The sequence below is a fragment of the Martes martes genome (assembly GCF_963455335.1).
Source record: "Martes martes genome assembly, chromosome: 11".
NCBI classification, from domain to species: domain Eukaryota; kingdom Metazoa; phylum Chordata; class Mammalia; order Carnivora; family Mustelidae; genus Martes; species Martes martes.
The window spans coordinates 24,006,822-24,025,431 of NC_137899.1; the positions used below are offsets into that span (position 1 = coordinate 24,006,822).

At 40.2% G+C, this 18,610-nt stretch overlaps 1 protein-coding gene across 2 annotated transcripts in view; it reads right to left on the reverse strand.

Annotated features, from left to right (window-relative positions):
- ARMC10 (armadillo repeat containing 10) overlaps window positions 1-18,610 on the reverse strand; it is a 37,696-nt gene that overhangs the window by 17,789 nt on the left and 1,297 nt on the right. The window lies entirely within an intron of this gene.

The following is an 18,610-nucleotide window of genomic DNA, read 5'->3' on the forward strand; positions in this document are numbered from 1 at the left end:
TAAAGAGCCAGAAAGACAAATACCATATGATTTCACTTATATGTGGAATCTAAGAAACAAAAGAAATGAAAACCAGAAACAGACTCATAGATATAAGAAACAAACTGCTGGTTACCAGAGGTGGGAGGAGTTTGGGGGGCAGGTGAAACAGGTGAAGGGGATTAAGAGGTACAAACTTCCAGTGATAAAATAAATCAATCATGGGAATGTATTTTCATCTTTCCCAATGCTCCCAAACAGTCTAAGCTGTACAGGAATTACAAATTTCTTAATACTGAAGGAAAAAAAAAAAAAAAAAAAAGGACCCAGTTCTGGTTCAAGATGGTGACATAGGAAGATCCTGAACTGATTTCTTCACACAGACACACTCAATCTATTGCTACATCAAGGGCAATTCTCTCTGGAAGAAATCCAGAGACGAGAAAAATTGAGAAAAAAACCCCACTAAAACTGACAGTAGAGGATGAAACACAATCTTGCCATCACCACCTCCCCTGGTGCAGCAACATATAACCCAGCCGGAACTCACAACAACCAGCATCTCCCTGAAGAGCAAAGGCTTTGGATCCCACACCCTGTCTTCCAATTTTTAAGACTTCTAGCTGAGACACGGGCTTCCAAAATATCTGGCTCTGAAAGCCAACGAAACTTGCATCCATTACACCCACCAGGCTACAGCAAATTGAGTTTTTAAAGGCCTTGCACATACTAACCATGGCTTAACCCCCTACAGCCAGCAGAGGCAGTAGACTGGCACCAGTCTTTCCATAAAAGAGGCCTATTTACTTACCTTAATAACTGCAAGGCAGCTTGAGGAGCAGACTTCTTTTTGAACAAACGACAAGGGGCTGACAGCAAAACTCTCCAGAGACGGGGAGGGGGGATGGTCCCATCTTTGCACTCTCCTCATGCCTCGCTCTAGGATGCTGGTATTTCCCAGAAAGGAGTCTGCACACATGTCTGGCACCCTGGCTTTTGTGGCTGCTGCCCAAGAGATGCCCCTTGATCACCTGGATCTAGTGGCCAGAAGGACCCACAGGTTCCGTGGGATGGTAGCAAACAAAGAAATAGTTCAAAATTAGCTATCACCCCAGGGCTCAGTACAGAAAGATCAAACACCCATCCCTGTCTTCCACTGGCAGGTGTATTTCCATACTGTAAAAGCTGCTACCTGAAGGTCTGGCTTCTACTCAGCCTGTATCTAAGCACTGAATGAGATCCTTCCCTTTGGGCACAGACAGGGCTTGGCACACTCTCAACTACCATGAGCTGTTAGAAACAGGCTGCTTGAACAATCACAAAGCTTGGTGAGACAACAAAGACCTGGGCACAGTTGGAACAGTAAGATTCATTTCCTACATGAGATCACTCCTTTAAGACTGGGACAGAAAATCAAAGAAAGTGCCAAGCAGAAGTCACAGAACTGAAGAATATAATAACTGAACCGAAAACAACAACAAAAACAAACTTCTAGAGGGATTCAATAACAGACTAGAGGAAGGAGAAGACAGGATCAGTGAACTAGAAGACAGGGCAGGAGAAGTCATCCAATCAGAGAAGGAAAATAAAAATGAAGATAGCTTAGGGGACCTATCTCTCTCAGACAAATAAATGAAATCTTTTTAAAAAATCTTTTTAGAGATGTATATATATATAGAGAAATGTATATATAGAGATGTATATAAATGTATATATATAGAGAGAGATGTATATATATATTTAGAGATGTGTGTATATATATATATTTTTTAAATCTTTTTTTAAAAAAATTCATTTATTTGAGAGAAGAAAAGTGAAAACGAGCGTGCATGCACAAGAGGGAGCAGCAGAGGGAGAGGGAGAAGCAGGCTCTCTGCTGAACAGGGAGCCTGATGCGGGACTTGATACCAAGACCCTGGGATCATGACCTGAGCCGAAGGGATATGCTTAACTGAGCCATCCAGGTGCCCCTAAATAAATAACATCTTTTTAAAAAAAAGTCAAAAGCTAAACACAAGGAGAAAATCTTACAAGCAGTGAGAGAAAAGTAACTCATTACATGTAAGACCATGAGCAGATTTTTTAGCCAAAACTTTGGACGCCAGAAGGGAGTATCACAGTATATTCAAAGTGCTGAAAGAAAAAAAACCTGTTAACCAAGAAAAATTTAACTGGCAAAGTCGTCCTTCATAAATAAAGGAGAGAGAAAGAATTTTCCAGACAAGCAAGAGCTGAAGAAGCTCAGCACCTCTAGCCTGGTCTTATAAGAAATGTTAAAGGAATTTCCTGAAGCTGAAACAAAGGGTGCTAATTAGTAACTAATTTATACATGTATAAATCTTGCTGGTAAAGATAGTTATATTCCGAATAATGTAATGTTGGTGGGCAAATCACTTATCTTACAAATCCAGTATGAAAGCTAAAAGTCATAGTAAAAATAACTATGAGTACAATTTAAGGGATATAGAAAACAAAGATATAAATTGTGATACCAAAAACAAACTGTGTGTATGTGGGGGGAGTAAGAACGTACAGCTTAAGAATGCATTCAAATTTTAGTTATTATCAACTTAAAATAGACTGTTATGTTTTAGGTAAGCCTCATGGTAACCACAAAGCAAAAACGTATGGTAGATAAAGAAACATTAAAGGTAAAGGAATCTAAACCTACCACTACAGTAATCATCACACCACAAAGAGAGCAAGAAAAGAAAGGCACAAAGGAAATAAGACAGCCAGAAAACTATTAACAAAATGGCATTAAATCCATACCTACTGAAAATTATTTTAAATGTAAATGGCCTCAAGCCTCCAATCAAAAAGCTTAGAGTGGCCTGAAGGATTAAAAACAAAAACAAAAACTGGAAGAGAGAGTCAAGACAGCGGAGGAGTAGCAGACTGAGATGACATCAGGTCGCAGGAGTTCAGCTTGATAGTTACCAAAGCATTCCGAACACCTACAAACCCAACAGGACACTGAAGAGAAGAGGAGCAACAATTCTAGAAACAGAAAATCGACCACTTTCTGAAAGGCAGGTCGCGTGGAGAAGTGAATCTGAAGCGATGGGAAGATAGACCGCAGCGGGGAGGGGCCAGCTCCAGGCAAGTGGCAGAGCTCAAAATCCAAACTTAAAAGTCTACTCCACTGGGGGACATCGCTCCAGAGGCTAAGCAGGGGTGGAGCCCTCGCGGGGATAGTGTGGTCTCAGGTCATGGGGGTCGCAGAAGGATCCGGGGTGTCTGAGTGCAGCAGAGCTCGCAGGTATCAGAGCAGGGAAGCCGGCTACAGAGACAGAGCCGGGGAATGAGCTCTCAGCTGGGGGTTACCTTAAACTATAATCTGTGGCACAGTCAGGCCACTGCTCTTTTGGGCAGGGACTCCACAAGTGGTAGATCTGGGGAGACCCACCTTCCTCCACCCGAAGAGCAGCATGGCAGGAATCTGCTGGGTTTGGAGACTCCAAACAGGGCTGTGTGCAGAGACAGAAATGCTGGGTCACAGGCTGGGTGAGCTCCAAGCGCGGCCAGAGACCAGGGAGACTGGAGTGACTGAGCACTTTTCTCTGAGGGCACACTGAGGAGTGGGGCCCAGAGCTCTTGCCTCCTCCGGCCTGGAGACTGAGAAGCCACCATTTTCATTCTTGTCCTCCAGAGCTGAAGGCAAAGCATTCAGGGAACAAAAGCTCCCTAAGAGTGAACCTGAGCAGATCAGATTACATAGCCCAGCCCTGGCAGGGGCGGCGCAATTCCACCTTGGGCAAAGACTTTTGAGAATCACTGCAACAGGCCCCTCCCCCAGAAGATCAGCAAGAACATCCAGACAAGACCAAGTTCACCAATCAAGAAGAACAGTGGAGTTCCAGAGGAGGGGAGAGCAAAGCATGGAATTCATGGTTTTCTCCCCATGATTCTTTAGTCTTGCAAAGTTATTAAAAAAATTTTTTTAAAAGATTTTATTTATCTCTTTGACAGACAGAGATAACAGGCAGGCAGAGAAGCAGGCAGAGAGAGAGGCGGGGAAGCAGGCTCCCTGCTGAGCAGAGAGCCGGACGTGGGGCTCGATCCCAGGACCCTGGGATCATGATCCGAACCGAAGGCAGAGGCTTTAACTCACCGAGCCACCCAGGCGCCCCTCTTGTTCCATTTTTTTAAAACTTTTCCTCTTTCTTTTTTGTAACTAGTTTATCTTAACAATACCTTTCTAAAAAAAAATCTTTTAAAATTTTCATTATTATAGTTATATTTTATCCTTCCTTGTATCTAACTTTATTTTAGTAGACATAAAGGATGTTTTCTTCTAAAAAATTTTGGGATACAATTTCTTCTAATAGATAAAAATATACCCTAAATCTAGCACAGGGCTTTGTTCTAGTCTCCAGCCTGAACAAATTCTCTCCACTTTCTTTTTCTTTCTTTTTCCAACCAACATATAAATTTCTTTTTAAGAATTTTTTCTTTTTTTCATCTTTACAGTCATATTCCAACCCTTCATCGTGTTTACCCTTATTTTTGTATATATATATATGTGTTTTCCTTTCTTTGAATAAAATTTTGGGAGGTAGTTTCTTCTAAGAGACTAAAACACACCCAAAATCAAGTCGGTGGCTCTGTTCTATTCACCAGTCTAATAAACAAACAAACAAACAAACAAACATTAATTTTTTAAAATTTAAAAAAAAATTCTTTTTACCCTCTTTCTTCTCCTCCCAATTAGGGATCTCTTCTGATTTGGTTAGCGTACATTTTTCTGGGGTCGTTGCCACCCTTTCAGTATTTTATTCTCTTGTTCATATATTCTTATCTGGATAAAATGACAAGGCGGAAAAACGACACAAAAAAACCAAGAGGCAGTACTGAAGGCTAGGGACCTAATCAATACGGACTTTGGTAATGTTAGATCCAGAGTTCAGAATGATGATTCTCAAGATGCTAGTTGGGCTTGAAAAAGGCATGGAAGATATTAGAGAAACCCTGTCTGGAGAAATAAAAGCCCTTTCTGGAGAAATAAAAGAACTAAAATCTAACCAAGCTGAAATTAAAAAAGCTATTAATGAGGTGCAATCAAGAATGTAGGCTCTTGGGGCTCCTGGGTGGCTCAGGGGGTTAAGCCTCTGCCTTCGGCTTCGGTCATGATCCCAGGGTCCTGGGATCGAGCTCCGCATCCAGCTCTCTGCTTAGCAGGGAGCCTGCTTCTCCATCTCTCTCTGCCTGGCTCTCTGCCTACTTGTGATCTTTCTCTCTCTCTCTCTCTCTCTCTCTCTCTCAGGTGAATAAATAACATCTTAAAAAAAAAAAAAAGAATGGAGGCTCTTACTGTTAGGATAAAGGAGGCAGAAGAGAGAATTAGTGATATAGAAGACCAAACGATGGAGAATAAAGAAGCTGAGCAAAAGAGACAAACAACTACTGGACCACGAGGGGAGAATGTGAGAGATAAGTGATACCATAAGATGAAACAATATTAGAGTAACTGGGATTCCAGAAGAAGGAGAAAGAGAGATGGGGCAGAAGGTATACTGAAGTAATTATAGTAGAGAATTTCCCTAATATGGCAAAGGGAACAAGCATCAAAATCCAGGAGGCACAGAGAACCCCCCTCAAAATCAGTAAGAATAGGTCCACATCCCGTCATCCAATAGTAAAACTTACAAGTCTTAGTGACAAAGAGAAAATCCTGAAAGGAGTACGGGACAAGAAGTCTGTAACATACAATGGTAAAAATATTAGTTTGGCAGCAGATTTATCCACAGAGACCTGGCAGGCCAGAAAGAACTGGCATGATAGATTCAGAGCACTAAATGAGTAAAACATGTAGCCAAGAATACTATATTCAGCTGGGCTATCACTGAAAATAGAAGGAGAGATAAAAAGCTTCCAGGACAAACAAAAACTAAAAGAATTTGTAAATGCCAAACCAGCCCTACAGAAAGTATTGAAAGGGGTCTTTTAAGCAAAGAGAGAGCCTAAAAGTAGTAGACCAGAAAGGAACTGTGACACAGTAACAGTCACCTTACAGGCAATACAATGGCACTAAATTCGTATCTCTCAATAATTACCCTGAATGTAAATGGGCTAAATGCCCCAATCAAAAGACACAGGGTATCAGAATGGATTAAAAAACCAAAGCCATCAATATGCTGTCTACAAGAAACTCATTTTAGACCCAAAGACACTTCCAGATTTAAAGTGAGGGGGGTGGAAAACAATGTACCATGCTAATGGACATCAGAAGAAAGCTGGGGTGGCAATCCTTATTTCAGATCAATTAGATTTTAAGCCAAAGACCATAATAAGAGCCGAGGAAGGACACTATAACATAGTCAAAGGGTCTGTCCAACAAGAAGATCTAACAATTTTAAATATCTATGCCCCTAACATGGGAGCGGTTAACTATATAAACCAATTAATAACAAAATCAAAGAAACACATCAACAATAATACAATAATAGTAAGGGACTTTAACACCCCCCTCACTGAAATGGACAGATTATCCAAGCAAAAGATCAACAAGGAAGTAAAGGCCTTGGATGACACACTGGACCAGATGGACATCACAGATCAATTCAGAACATTCCATTTCAAAGCAACAGAATAAACATTTTTCTCTAGTGCACATGGAACATTCTCCACAATAGATCACATCCTGGGTCACAAAATAGGTCTCAACGGGTACCAAAAGATTGGGACCATTCCCTGCATATTTTCAGATCACAATGCTCTGAAGCTAGAACTCAATCACAAAAGGAAAGTTGGAAAGAACTCAAATACATGGAGGCTAAAGAGCAACCTACTAAAGAATGAATGGGTCAACCAGGAAATTAAAGAAGAATTGAAAAAAATTCATGGAAACAAATGATAATGAAAACACAACTGTTCAAAAATCTGTGGGACACAGCAAAGGCAGTCTTGAGAAAAAAGTATATAGCGATACAAGCCTTTTTCAAGAAACAAGAAAGGTCTCAAGTACACAACCTAACCCTACACCTAAAGGAGCTGGAGAGAGAACAACAAAGAAAGCCTAAACCCAGCAGGAGAAGAGAAATAATAATAAAGATCAGAGCAGAAATCAATGAAACAGAAACCAAAAAAACAACAGAACAAATCAATGAAACTAGGAGCTGGTTCTTTGAAAGAATTAGTATGATTGATAAACCCCTGGCCAGACTTATCCATAAAAAAAAGAGAAAGGACTCAAATAAATAAAATCATGAATGAAAGAGGAGAGATCACAACCAACACCAAAGAAATACAAACAATTACAAGAACATATTATGAGCAACTAAACGCCAGCAAATTTGACAATCTGGAAGAATTGGATGCATTCCTAGAGACTATAAACTACCAAAACTGAACCAGGAAGAAATAGAAAACCTGAACAGACCCATAACCAGTAAGGAGATTGAAGCAGTCATCAAAAATCTCCCAACAGGGGCACCTGGGTGGTTCAGTGGGTTAAGCCTCTGCCTTTGGCTCAGGTCATGATCTCAGGGTCCTGGGATCAAGCCCCACATCAGTGTCTCTGCTCAGTAGGGAGCCTGCTTCCCCCCTCTCTCTGCTTGCCTCTCTGCCTACTTGTGATCTCTCTCTCTCTCTCTGTCAAATAAATAAATAAAATTAAAAAAAAAAAAATCTCCCAACAAACAAGAGCCCAGGGCCAGACGGCTTCCCAGGGGAATTCTACCAAACATTTAAAGAAGAATTAATTCCTATTCTCTTGAAACTGTTCCAAAAAATAGAAATGGAAGGAAAACTTCCAAACTCATTTTATGACGCCAACATTACCTTGATCCCCAAACCAGACAAACACCGCATCAAAAAAGAGAATTACAGACCAATATCCTTGATGAACACATGCGAAAATTCTCACCAAAATACGAGCCAATAGGATCTAATAGTACATTTAAAGGATTATTCACCACAACCCCACAATCCCACAAAGTGGGATTTATTCCAGGGCTGCAAGGTGGTTCAACATCCACAAATCAGTCAGCGTGATACAGTACATTAATAAAAGAAAAAACAAGAACCATATGATACTCTCAATAGATGCTGAGAAACCATTTGACAAAGTACAGCATCCTTTCTTGATCAAAACTGTTCAGAGTGTAGGGGTAGAGTGTACATACCTCAATATCACCAAAGCCATCTGGAAAAACCCACAGCGAATATCATTCTCAATGGAGAAAAACTGAGCTTTTCTGCTAAGGTCAGGAACACAGCAGGGATGTCTACTATCACCACTGCTATTCAACATAGTACTAGAAGTCCTAGCCTCGGCAATCAGACAACAAAAATAAATTAAAGGCATCCAAATCAGCAAAGAAGAAGTCAAACTATCATTCTTCAGAGATGATATGATACTTTATGTGGAAAACCCAAAAGACTCCACTCCAAATCTGCTAAAACTTGTTTAGGATTTCAGTAACGTGTCAGGATATAAAATCAATGCACAGAAATCAGTTGCATTTCCATACACCAACAAGACAGAAGAAAGAGAAATTAAGGAGTTGATTCCATTTACAATTGCACCCAAAACCATAAGATACCTAGGAATAAACCTACCCAAAGAAGCAAACAATCTGTACTCATAAAACGATAAAGTGGGTGCCTGGGTGGCTCAGTGCGTTAAGCCTCTGCCTTCTACTCAGGTCATGATCTCAGGGTCCTGGGATGGAGTCCCACGTCGGGCTCTCTGCTCAGCAGGGAGCCTGTTTCCTCCTCTCTCTCTGCCTGTCTCTCTGCCTACTTGTGATCTCCCTCTATTTGTCAAATAAATAAATAAAATCTAAAAAAAAAAAAAAAAAGAAAACGATAAAGTACTCATGAAAGAAATTGAGGAAGACACAAAGAAATGGAAAAATGTTCCATGCTCATGGATTGGAAGAACAAATATTGTGAAAATATCTCTGCTACCTAAAGCAATCTACACATTTAATGCAATCCCTATCAAAATACCATCTATTTTTTTCAAAGAAAGGGAATAAATAATCTTAAAATTTATATAGAACCAGAAAAGACCCCAAGTAGCCAGAGGAATGTTGAAAAAGAAAGTCAAAATTGGTGGCATCACAATTCAAGACTTCAAGCTCTATTACAAAGCTGCAATCACCATGACAGCACGGTACTCACACAAAAACAGACACATGGATCAATGGAACAGAATAGAGAGCCCAGAAATAGACCCTCAACTCTATGGTCAACTAATCTTTGACAAAGTAGGAAAGAATGTCCAATGGAAAAGACAGTCTCTTCAACAAATGGTGTTGGGAAAATTGGACAGCCACATGCAGAAAAATGAAACTGGACCAGGTCCTTACACCACACATGAAAATAGACTCCAAATGGATGAAAGACCTCAATGTGACACAGGATTCCATCAAAATCCTTGAGAACATAGGCAACAACCTCTTTGACCTCAGCCGTAGCAACCTTTTCCTAGAAACATCGCCAAAGGCAAGGGAAGCAAGGGCAAAAATGAACTATTAAGACTTCGTGGAGATTAAAAGCTTTTGCACAGTAAAGGAAACAGTCAACAAAACCAAGACACCTGACAGAACACCTGACAGGGAGAAGATATTTGCAAAGGACATATCAGACAAAGGGCTAGTATCCAAACTCTATGAAGAGCTTATCAAACTCAACACCCAACAAACAAATAATCCAATCAAGAAATGGGCAGAGGACATGAACAAACATTTCTGCAAAGAAGACATCCAGATGGCCAACAGACACATGAAAAAGTGCTCCACTTTACTTGGCATCAGGGAAATACAAATCAAAACCACAGTGAGATACCACTTCACACCAGTCAGAATGGCTAAAATGAACAAGTCAGGAAACGACAGATGCTGGCAAGGATGTGGAGAAAGGAGAACCCTCCTACACTGTTGGTGGGAATGCAAGCTGGTGCAGCCACTCTGGAAAACAGCATGGAGGGTCCTCAAAAAGTTGAAAATAGAGCTACCCTATGACCCAGCAATTGCACTACTGGGTATTTACCCTAAAGGAACAAATGTAATGATCCAAAAGGGCACATGCACCCCAATTTTATAGTAGCAATGTCCACAATAGCCAAACTATGGAAAGAACCTGGATGTCCATCAACAGATGAATGGATAAAGAAGCTGTGGTTTATATCTACATTGGAATACTATGCAGCCATCAAAAGAAATGAAATCTTGCCATTTGCAATGACGTGGATGGAACTAGAGGGTATTATGCTGAGCTAAATAAGTTAATCAGAGAAAGACAATTATCACATGATCTCCCTGATATGAGGAATTTGAGAGGCAAAGTGGGGGGTTTAAGGGGCAGGGAAGGAAAAAAAATGAAACAAGATGGGATTGGGAGGGAGACAAACCATAAGAGACTCTTAATCTCACTAAACAAACTGAGGGTTGCGGCGGGGGGGCGGGAGGAGGGTATGGAGAGGTTGGTTGGGTTATGGACACTGGGGAGGGTATGTGCTATGGTGAATGTTGTGAAGTGTGTAAGCCTGATGATTCAAAGACCTGTACCTCTGGGGCAAACAATACATTATATATTAATAAAAAAAAAACAAAACCCAAAACCAAAACCAAATCAAGACCCAATTCACATTCTGATCCTGGTCAACCATTCTAACATAGAGTGAGTTTTTCCGAAGAACCAAGCAATTCCTGCACACCAGCAGGTTCTACAATTCAGTTCAACTTTGACACTTTCTACCTGCATCAGACCCCATAGGTTATGGGTTCAGTCCTCAAAGACTGCCCCCACCCCCACCACTTCAGATGCCAGGAGCAAGCCCAAGTTATTACCGGTGCTTCTCTTTTTAAATTTTTTTTAAAGATTATTTATTTATTTGATATATATATATATAGAGAGAGAGAGGCAGCAAGAGAGGGAACACAAGCAGGGGCGGTGGGAGAGGGAGAAGCAGGCTTCCCGCTGAGCAGGGAGCCCAAAGCGGGGCTCGAACCCAGGACCCTGGGATCATGACCTGAGCTGAAGGCAGACGCTTAATGACTGAGCAACCAAGGTGCCCCATCACCGGTGCTTCTGATCAGAGATTCACCAACCCCACTTTGGGTCCAATTAATTTGTTAGAGCAGCACAGAGAACTCAGAGAAAATTTTGCTTATCAAATTTATTGCTCTCTAATCACGTCTGCCTCCCTTGTAACAAGACCCCATCCTTACAGGGCTTTCCAAAAGTTACCATTAACATAACAAAAGATACCTTTATAGCTCACAGCACTTAGAAGATTCTGAGGGTTTTAGGAGCTTTGTGCCAGAAATGGGGATGAAGAATAAATATGTATTTCTTTTTCAAAATCACAATATTAGACTAACTATATACTGCCAAGAAACTCACTTCGGCTTTATGGATACACACACAGAAGGAAAGTGAAGGGAGAGAAAATGATATTCCATGCAAATGGAAGCTTTAAAAAAGCTGGGGCAGCCGCGCTTACACCAGATAAAAGACTTTAAAACAAGGACTGTAATAAGAGACAAAGAAGATAATTATATAATGATAAAAGGATCAATCCAAAAGATGAGCATATAACATTTGTAAATACGTAGGCACCCAACACAGAAGCACCTTATAAAGCAAATATAGTCAGACTCAATGGGAGAAACAGACTGCAGTACAATAGTAGGAGACCTCAATACTCCAGTTTTATCAATGGACACGTCACCCAGACAGAAAATTGATAAGAACACACTGGACATGTTAGACCAGATGAACTTAACAGACATCTACAGAACATTCAAAAGCAAAACAGATGTTCTTCTTAAGCACACATGGAACACTCTCCAGGATAAACCATATGATAGGCAACTGTTAGGTCCCCCAATAATGGGTCCGTGATTAAAGGAGCGAGACTGATACAAAGCAAAGGTCAAGCAAAGCTTTATTTCCGCCAAGCGCCAAGCATCGAGAATCAAACCGAACGTTCAGGGCCGCACCTCTTACAGAGAGGGCGACCTCTCTCTGCTTCACAGACTAGCTTTTAAGGGCAAAGGCCATGTGGTTGGGCCTGGCCACGCACAGGTGGCCAACGAAATTGTAACACACAGAGAAAGCTGCACAGGCATGTTAGGTCACACATAAGTGACCAATTGAATTACAATTTACCCTAGTAGACATTTGAACCAGCCTATCACCTCGGTCAGAACTGGCGCCCAAAAGGTGCCCAAAGGGCGGGGCCCATACTCCTTGGTGACTAGGGAGACAGTATGCGCCCCCCACTGATGGATGTCTCCACCTGGCCTGACCCACCCTTGTATTTGGGCTTTGCTACCTGGGACTGGTTTCCCGGACTTGTTTTTAAGTAAGTCCCCTGGGGGAAGGGGGGCAGGGAAAGTTTAAGTTTTAAACAACAAAGTTATTGTTTAACTGGATGGAAGCACTCTGGCTAAACAGGTCCTTACAGCAACAAAATAAGTCTTCATAAATCTAAGAAGATTGAATTAATACACAAACTTGTCAACTCTAAGGTAGTGAACGAGAAATGAACTACAAGAAGAAAAATGGAAAATTCACAAACATATAGAGATTAAACATGCTATGGAACAACTAGTGAGTCAAAGAAGAAATCAAAAGAAGGGAAAAATATCGAGAAAAAATAAAGATAGAAATACTGACGAGGGAACAGAAGGCTGTCGGAGGACAGAGCAGAAGCTGACATCATGCAACCTTCCCCCACCCCCACTCCTGAGTGGGACATATGTGACATTCTTTAGGAATCTCCCAACTACCTTAAGGCTAAATACCTTGCTAAGAAAGGAAAAACAACCTTGACAATGGCAAGGCCTCTGGTATCTGTATCCTGTAGGTCTTTAGCATATGAAAGTTCTACGGAAACTTCCCTTTTTCCTCACCTTCCCCAACACCATTGTACATAACCTGGCACCCCTCACAACCCCAGGGCAGCAGCTCTTTCTGCCCATGGGTCCTGTCCCCGTGCTTTAATAAACCACCATTTTGCACCAAAGACATCTCAAGAACTCTTCCTTGGTCGTGGGCTCTGGACTCCACCCCATTGAACCTCACCTATATTCTAAAACTTCATCAGCACGAAATACCAAAACTTATGGAATGAAGCAAAAAGAGTCCTAATACGGAAGTACAGAGTGCTAAATGTTTATGTGAAGAAATTTGAAAGATTTCAAATAAACAACCTAACTTTACACCTCAAGGACCCATAAAAAGAACAAAGCCCAATGTTAGAAGGAAGGAAATAACAAAGAGCAGAGCAGAAATAAATGAGAGTAGGAAGACAATGGAAAGATCAATGAAACTAAGAACTGGTTTACTGAAAAGAGGAACAAAATAGGCAAACCAGTGGCTATACTTACCAAGAAAACAGAGAGAGAGAGTGGCTTCACTTACCAATGAAATGAAAAAGGAGACACTTCAATTGATATCACAAAAATACGAAGGATCGTAAGAGGGTATTAGGAACAATTATATGCCAACAACTGGACAATCTAGAAGAAATGGAAAAATTCCTAGAAATATAAAATATACAAAAAATGAACTGAAGAAACAAAAAATCTTATCATACCAGTTACTAGTAAGGAGATTCAATCAGTAATCAACAAAGTCCCAACAAACAGAAGTCCAACACCACAGGGCTTCACTAATTAATTCTACCAAATTCTTCGCAGATTATACCTACCAATCCTCAAACTCTCCCTAAAACAGAAGAGAAGGGAACACTTCTAAACCCATTTTACAAAGCCCTATTACCTGGATACCAAAATCAGACAAGGATCGCCACAAGAAAGAAAATTACAAGCCAAAATCCATGATGAATACAGATGTAAAAAGCCTCAACAAAATATGAGCAAACAAAACACCAGAAAGTCATACACCATGATCAAGTGGGATGTACCCCAGGATGCAAAGATGGCTCAACAGCAGCAAATCAATAGGTATGACACACCGCCGTAACGAAATGAAGGATAAAAATCATACCATCTCAACAGATGCAGAAAGAGCATTGGACAGTATCCAACATCCATTCATGGTAAAAACTCTCAACACTAAGAGGGTAGAGAGGGACTGTACCTCAACATAATCAAGGCCATTTAGGACAAAGCCACAGCTAACATCATACTCAGTGGTGAACGACTGAGTGAGAGCTTCTCTTCTAACACCAAAAACAAGAGAAGGATGTCCACTCCACCATTTTTATTCAACACAGTACTGCAAGTCTTGGCTAGGGCAATTAGACAACAAAAAGAGATAAAAGCCATCTCATCAGAAAGAAAAAGTAAAACTATTTGCCGACGACATTATATAGAGAAATCCCTCAAGACTTCACCAAAAAGCTGTGAATACACAGGTTCAGGAAAATTGCAGGATACAAAATCAATATAAGAAAATGAGTTGCATCTCTATATGCTAATAACAAACTATCAAAAGGAGAGATTAAGAAAACAACTCCAAGAAAAAAAAAAAAGAAAGAAAACAACTCCATTTACAATTACATCAAAGAGAACAAAACACCTAGGGATTAATTTAACCAAGGAGGTATACAGACCTGTCCACAGAATACTGTAAGGCGTTGATGAAAGAAATTGAAGATACAGATAAAGAGGAAGCTATTCATGCTCATTGACAGGAAGAACTAATAAAATGTCCATATTACCCAAAGCCATTTACAGATCCAATGCAATCCCTACCAAAATTCCAGTGGCATTTTCACAGAAATAGAATAAACAATCCTAAAATTTGTATGAAATGAGAAAAGACCCCAAATGGCCAAAGCAATCTTGAGAACAAAGCTGGAGGCATAGTGCTCTCTGACTTCAAAATACATTACAAAGCTACAGCAATCAAAACTGTATAGTATTGGCATAAAAACAGACACACAGATCAATGGAACAGGACAGCCCAGAAATAAACCTACGCATTTACAGTCAATTAATTTATGACAAAGCAGCCAAAGAAATACAATGGGGAAAAGACAGTGGCTCAGATGTGGGAAACAGGCAGAAGAAAAATTATTAATTTCCTTACCCACTGACAAGCCCTTGAAGCTGGCAGAGTGACATTCCTCTACGACTCAACTGCCTTCACCTTCACACTTTGCTTAGGGCAAAGAGCAATCCTGGCCTGATTGACCCCTACCCGCAACCAGGATCCTGTAAGTTCTACTCCAACAATTCATTTGGAAACTTTATCTCTAAACCCTCCAAGATAGTGTTGACAATCATTCCCAAGCACAGGGCCCACTGATATACATCTAAAGGGTCTCACGAAAAGGTTTTATTCCCAGTAATAAATAACCTTTTGCCCAAAAATAGCTAGCCCCTTAAGGTCCTGGAAACCTTGCTTCCAAAATTCCTTAGACACTTATGCCATCCCTGATCCCCTTCCAACTTGCAAGCGTATAATGGACCACTCCTCACAGCCCGGGGCAGCAGCTCTTTCTGCCCATGGGTCCTGTCCCGGGGCTTTAATAAACCACCATTTTGCACCAAAGATGTCTCAAGAATTCTTTCTTGGTCATGGGCTCCGGACCTCACCCCACCGAACCTTACATTCTAAGACTTCATCAGCTCCAGTAAATGGTGCTGGGGAACCTGGACAGCCACATAAAAAGATGAAACTGGGCCACTCTTACATCAGACACAAAAATCAACTTATAATAAAGTCTTGAACATAAGACTTCAAACCATCAAACTCCCAGGAGAACATGTACGCAGTAAGCTCCTTGACATAGGTCTTTGCGTGATTTTTTAGATTTGACACCAAATCCAAAAGCAACAAAAATAAACAAGTGGACTATCAGATTTTAAAACTTCTGCACAGCAAAGGAAACCATCAATAAAATGAAAAGGCAACCTATGGAATGGGAGAAAATATCACCCAATCATTTATCTGATAAGCAATTAATATCCAAAATATATAAAGAACTCATGCAACTCAATGGGAAAAAAACCAAGTAATCATTAAAAAAAATAAGCAGAGGATCTGAATAGCCATTTTTTCCAAAGACATATAAGTGGCCAACAGATATATGAAATAGTGCTCAACATCTGTAATCATCAGTAACATGCAAATCAAAACCACAATGAGATATCACTTCACATCTGTTAGAATGCCAGTATCAGAAAGATAAGAGATTTTTTTTTTTTTAAGAATTTGTTTATTTGACAGAGAGAGATCACAAGTAGGCAGAGAGGTAGGCAGAGAGAGAGGAGGAAGCAGGCTCCCCGCTGAGCAGAGAGCCCCATGTGGGACTCCATCCCAGGACCCTGAGATCATGACCTGAGTGGAAGGCAGAGGCTTAACCCACTGAGCCACCCAGGCGCCCAAAAAGATAAGAGATAAAACAAAAAACAACAAAAAGATAAGAGATAACAAGTGTTGGTGAGGATGTAGAGAAAAGGGAACCTTGGTCCACCGGTGGAGACCATGTAAATTGGTGCGGCCACTATGGAACAGTTTGGAGGTTCCTCAACATTAAGAATACAACTAGCATGCAGATCTAGCAATTTAACTTCTGGGTATTTATGTGAAGAAAAAGAATCACTACCTTGAAAAGACATATGCATCCCCATGTTCACTGCAACATTATTTATAACAGGAAGGCACAGAAAGAACCTCAGTGTTCATTGATACATGAATGGATAAAGAAAATGTGGTCTGTATATATATAGGAAAACTGAAATAGTGGAATATTACTCAGCCATAACGAGAAAGAAATCCTGCCATTTGCAACAACCCGGGTGAACACTGAGGGCATTATTCTCAGTGAAACAAGTCAGACAGGAAAGAAAAAACAAATACGACATAATCTCACTTATATGTCTAATCTAAGAAAAAAAAGGAAAAAATCGAATTCACGAATACAAATAGATTGACTGGGGTTGCCAGAGGCAGGCAAAGGGGAAATGTAAAATGGATGAAAGTGATGAGAAGAACAAGTTTAAAGATATGTAAGTATTGGGAAAGTAATGTATAGCTTGATGACTATAGTTAGCAAGCAATACTGTATTATGTACTTGAAAGTTGCTGAGAGTAAATCTTAGAAGTTCTCATCACAATAACAAAAAATCTGTGCCTATGAAGTGAGAGATGTCAACTAAACTTTTCATGGTGATTATTCTGCAATATGTACAGATACCTGAACCAAGTATATAAAATCAAACCATATATATATATATAATATATATTTGATATCAAATATATACATAGCCACATATCATACTGTATACCTATCATTAATACAATATTTTATGTCATTCTTATCTCAATTACAACAAAAAAGATCATCTTCAGAAATCTAAAGATGCTGCTGAAAAAAATGGATACTTGTCAAGTCTTCTTCAAAGATAAAAGGGTTAGGCCTCAGCCTTGGGCTCTGGTCATGATCTCGGGGTCCTGGGATCAAGCCCCGCATTGGGCTCTCTGCTCCACGGGGAGCCTGCTTTCCTCCCACTTCCCCAACCCCTCTCTGCTCCACAGGGAGCCTTCTTTCCCCGCCCCCGCCTCTCTGCCTACTTGTGATTTCTGTCAAATAAATAAATAAAGTCTTTAAAAAAAAGATAAAGGGGTAGTTTCAGGAAGAAGGGACCAGGAGCACCTTATTTTGTAAGGCGCCTGACTTAAGGTAAGGGTGACTTTGGAACTGGTAAAATTAAGTTTAAAACACTGACTTTGTCAGTGTTCACCAGGTTCAATCAATGTAAGTGAGAAGGTATCTGAATCCAGAAATCTCTTTCACACACAGACAACAAATTAGGCTTTGTAAGTCAGGGTAAATAAAAACCTTTTTTTGAAAATTGCTTTTTCCTTTGTCCCAAAAGAGAAACAGACCTTCTCCCTACTGTTTTCTCGGAGTATTTCCTTGAGTAAACGTGTACAGCTCACCCTCGAACAATGAAGAGTTTAGGGGTGCCAAAATCCACGTATAATTTTGGATTCCCCCAAACTACTAATAGCCTGCGATGAACTGAAAGCCTTACCGAAAACAGTTAACATATATTTTGTATGTGATATGTCTTATGTACTGTATTATTACAATAAATAAGCTAGAGAGAATGTTAAGAAAATCATAAGGAAAATACATTTACAGAACTGTATCTATACTGAAAAAGAAAAACTCCATGTAAGTAACCCTGTGCAGTTCACATTCCCCTTGTTCAAGAACCAGCTATAACTGTAAATCCTTTGTCTCCTTAATATAAATGACATCTTTTTAAAAGCTAAGTAACTCTCCTGCCAGTTTACAACCCAAGAAAGTCTTTCTTACCGGCTTTGGGGTCATCTGTTTAAAATGTAAACATCAAAAAGGTGGAGCCCAGATCCCTGAATTTTTGGTTCTATGTTGTAACCACCTGCTTGTCATAAAGATGCTGAGAAGTCTTATTTTTCCTTTGGATAAAAGCAATTAGCTGACACAAATTGCCATGTCAATTGCCAGTGAATTTAGGATGAATTATGTGTAAATGGTGCTGTCAAGCCTTTTCTTAAAGACAAGTTACTGTCTTTCTGGATAACATGCAGGTGGTATAAAATAGATTTTATCTGCCTAGGTACATAAAGGGGTGAGAACTCTCTTTTCAATCCCATTAGCTGACTGCCTGGGATGAGCACAGCAATCTAGTTTAACGCTTACTCAACAATA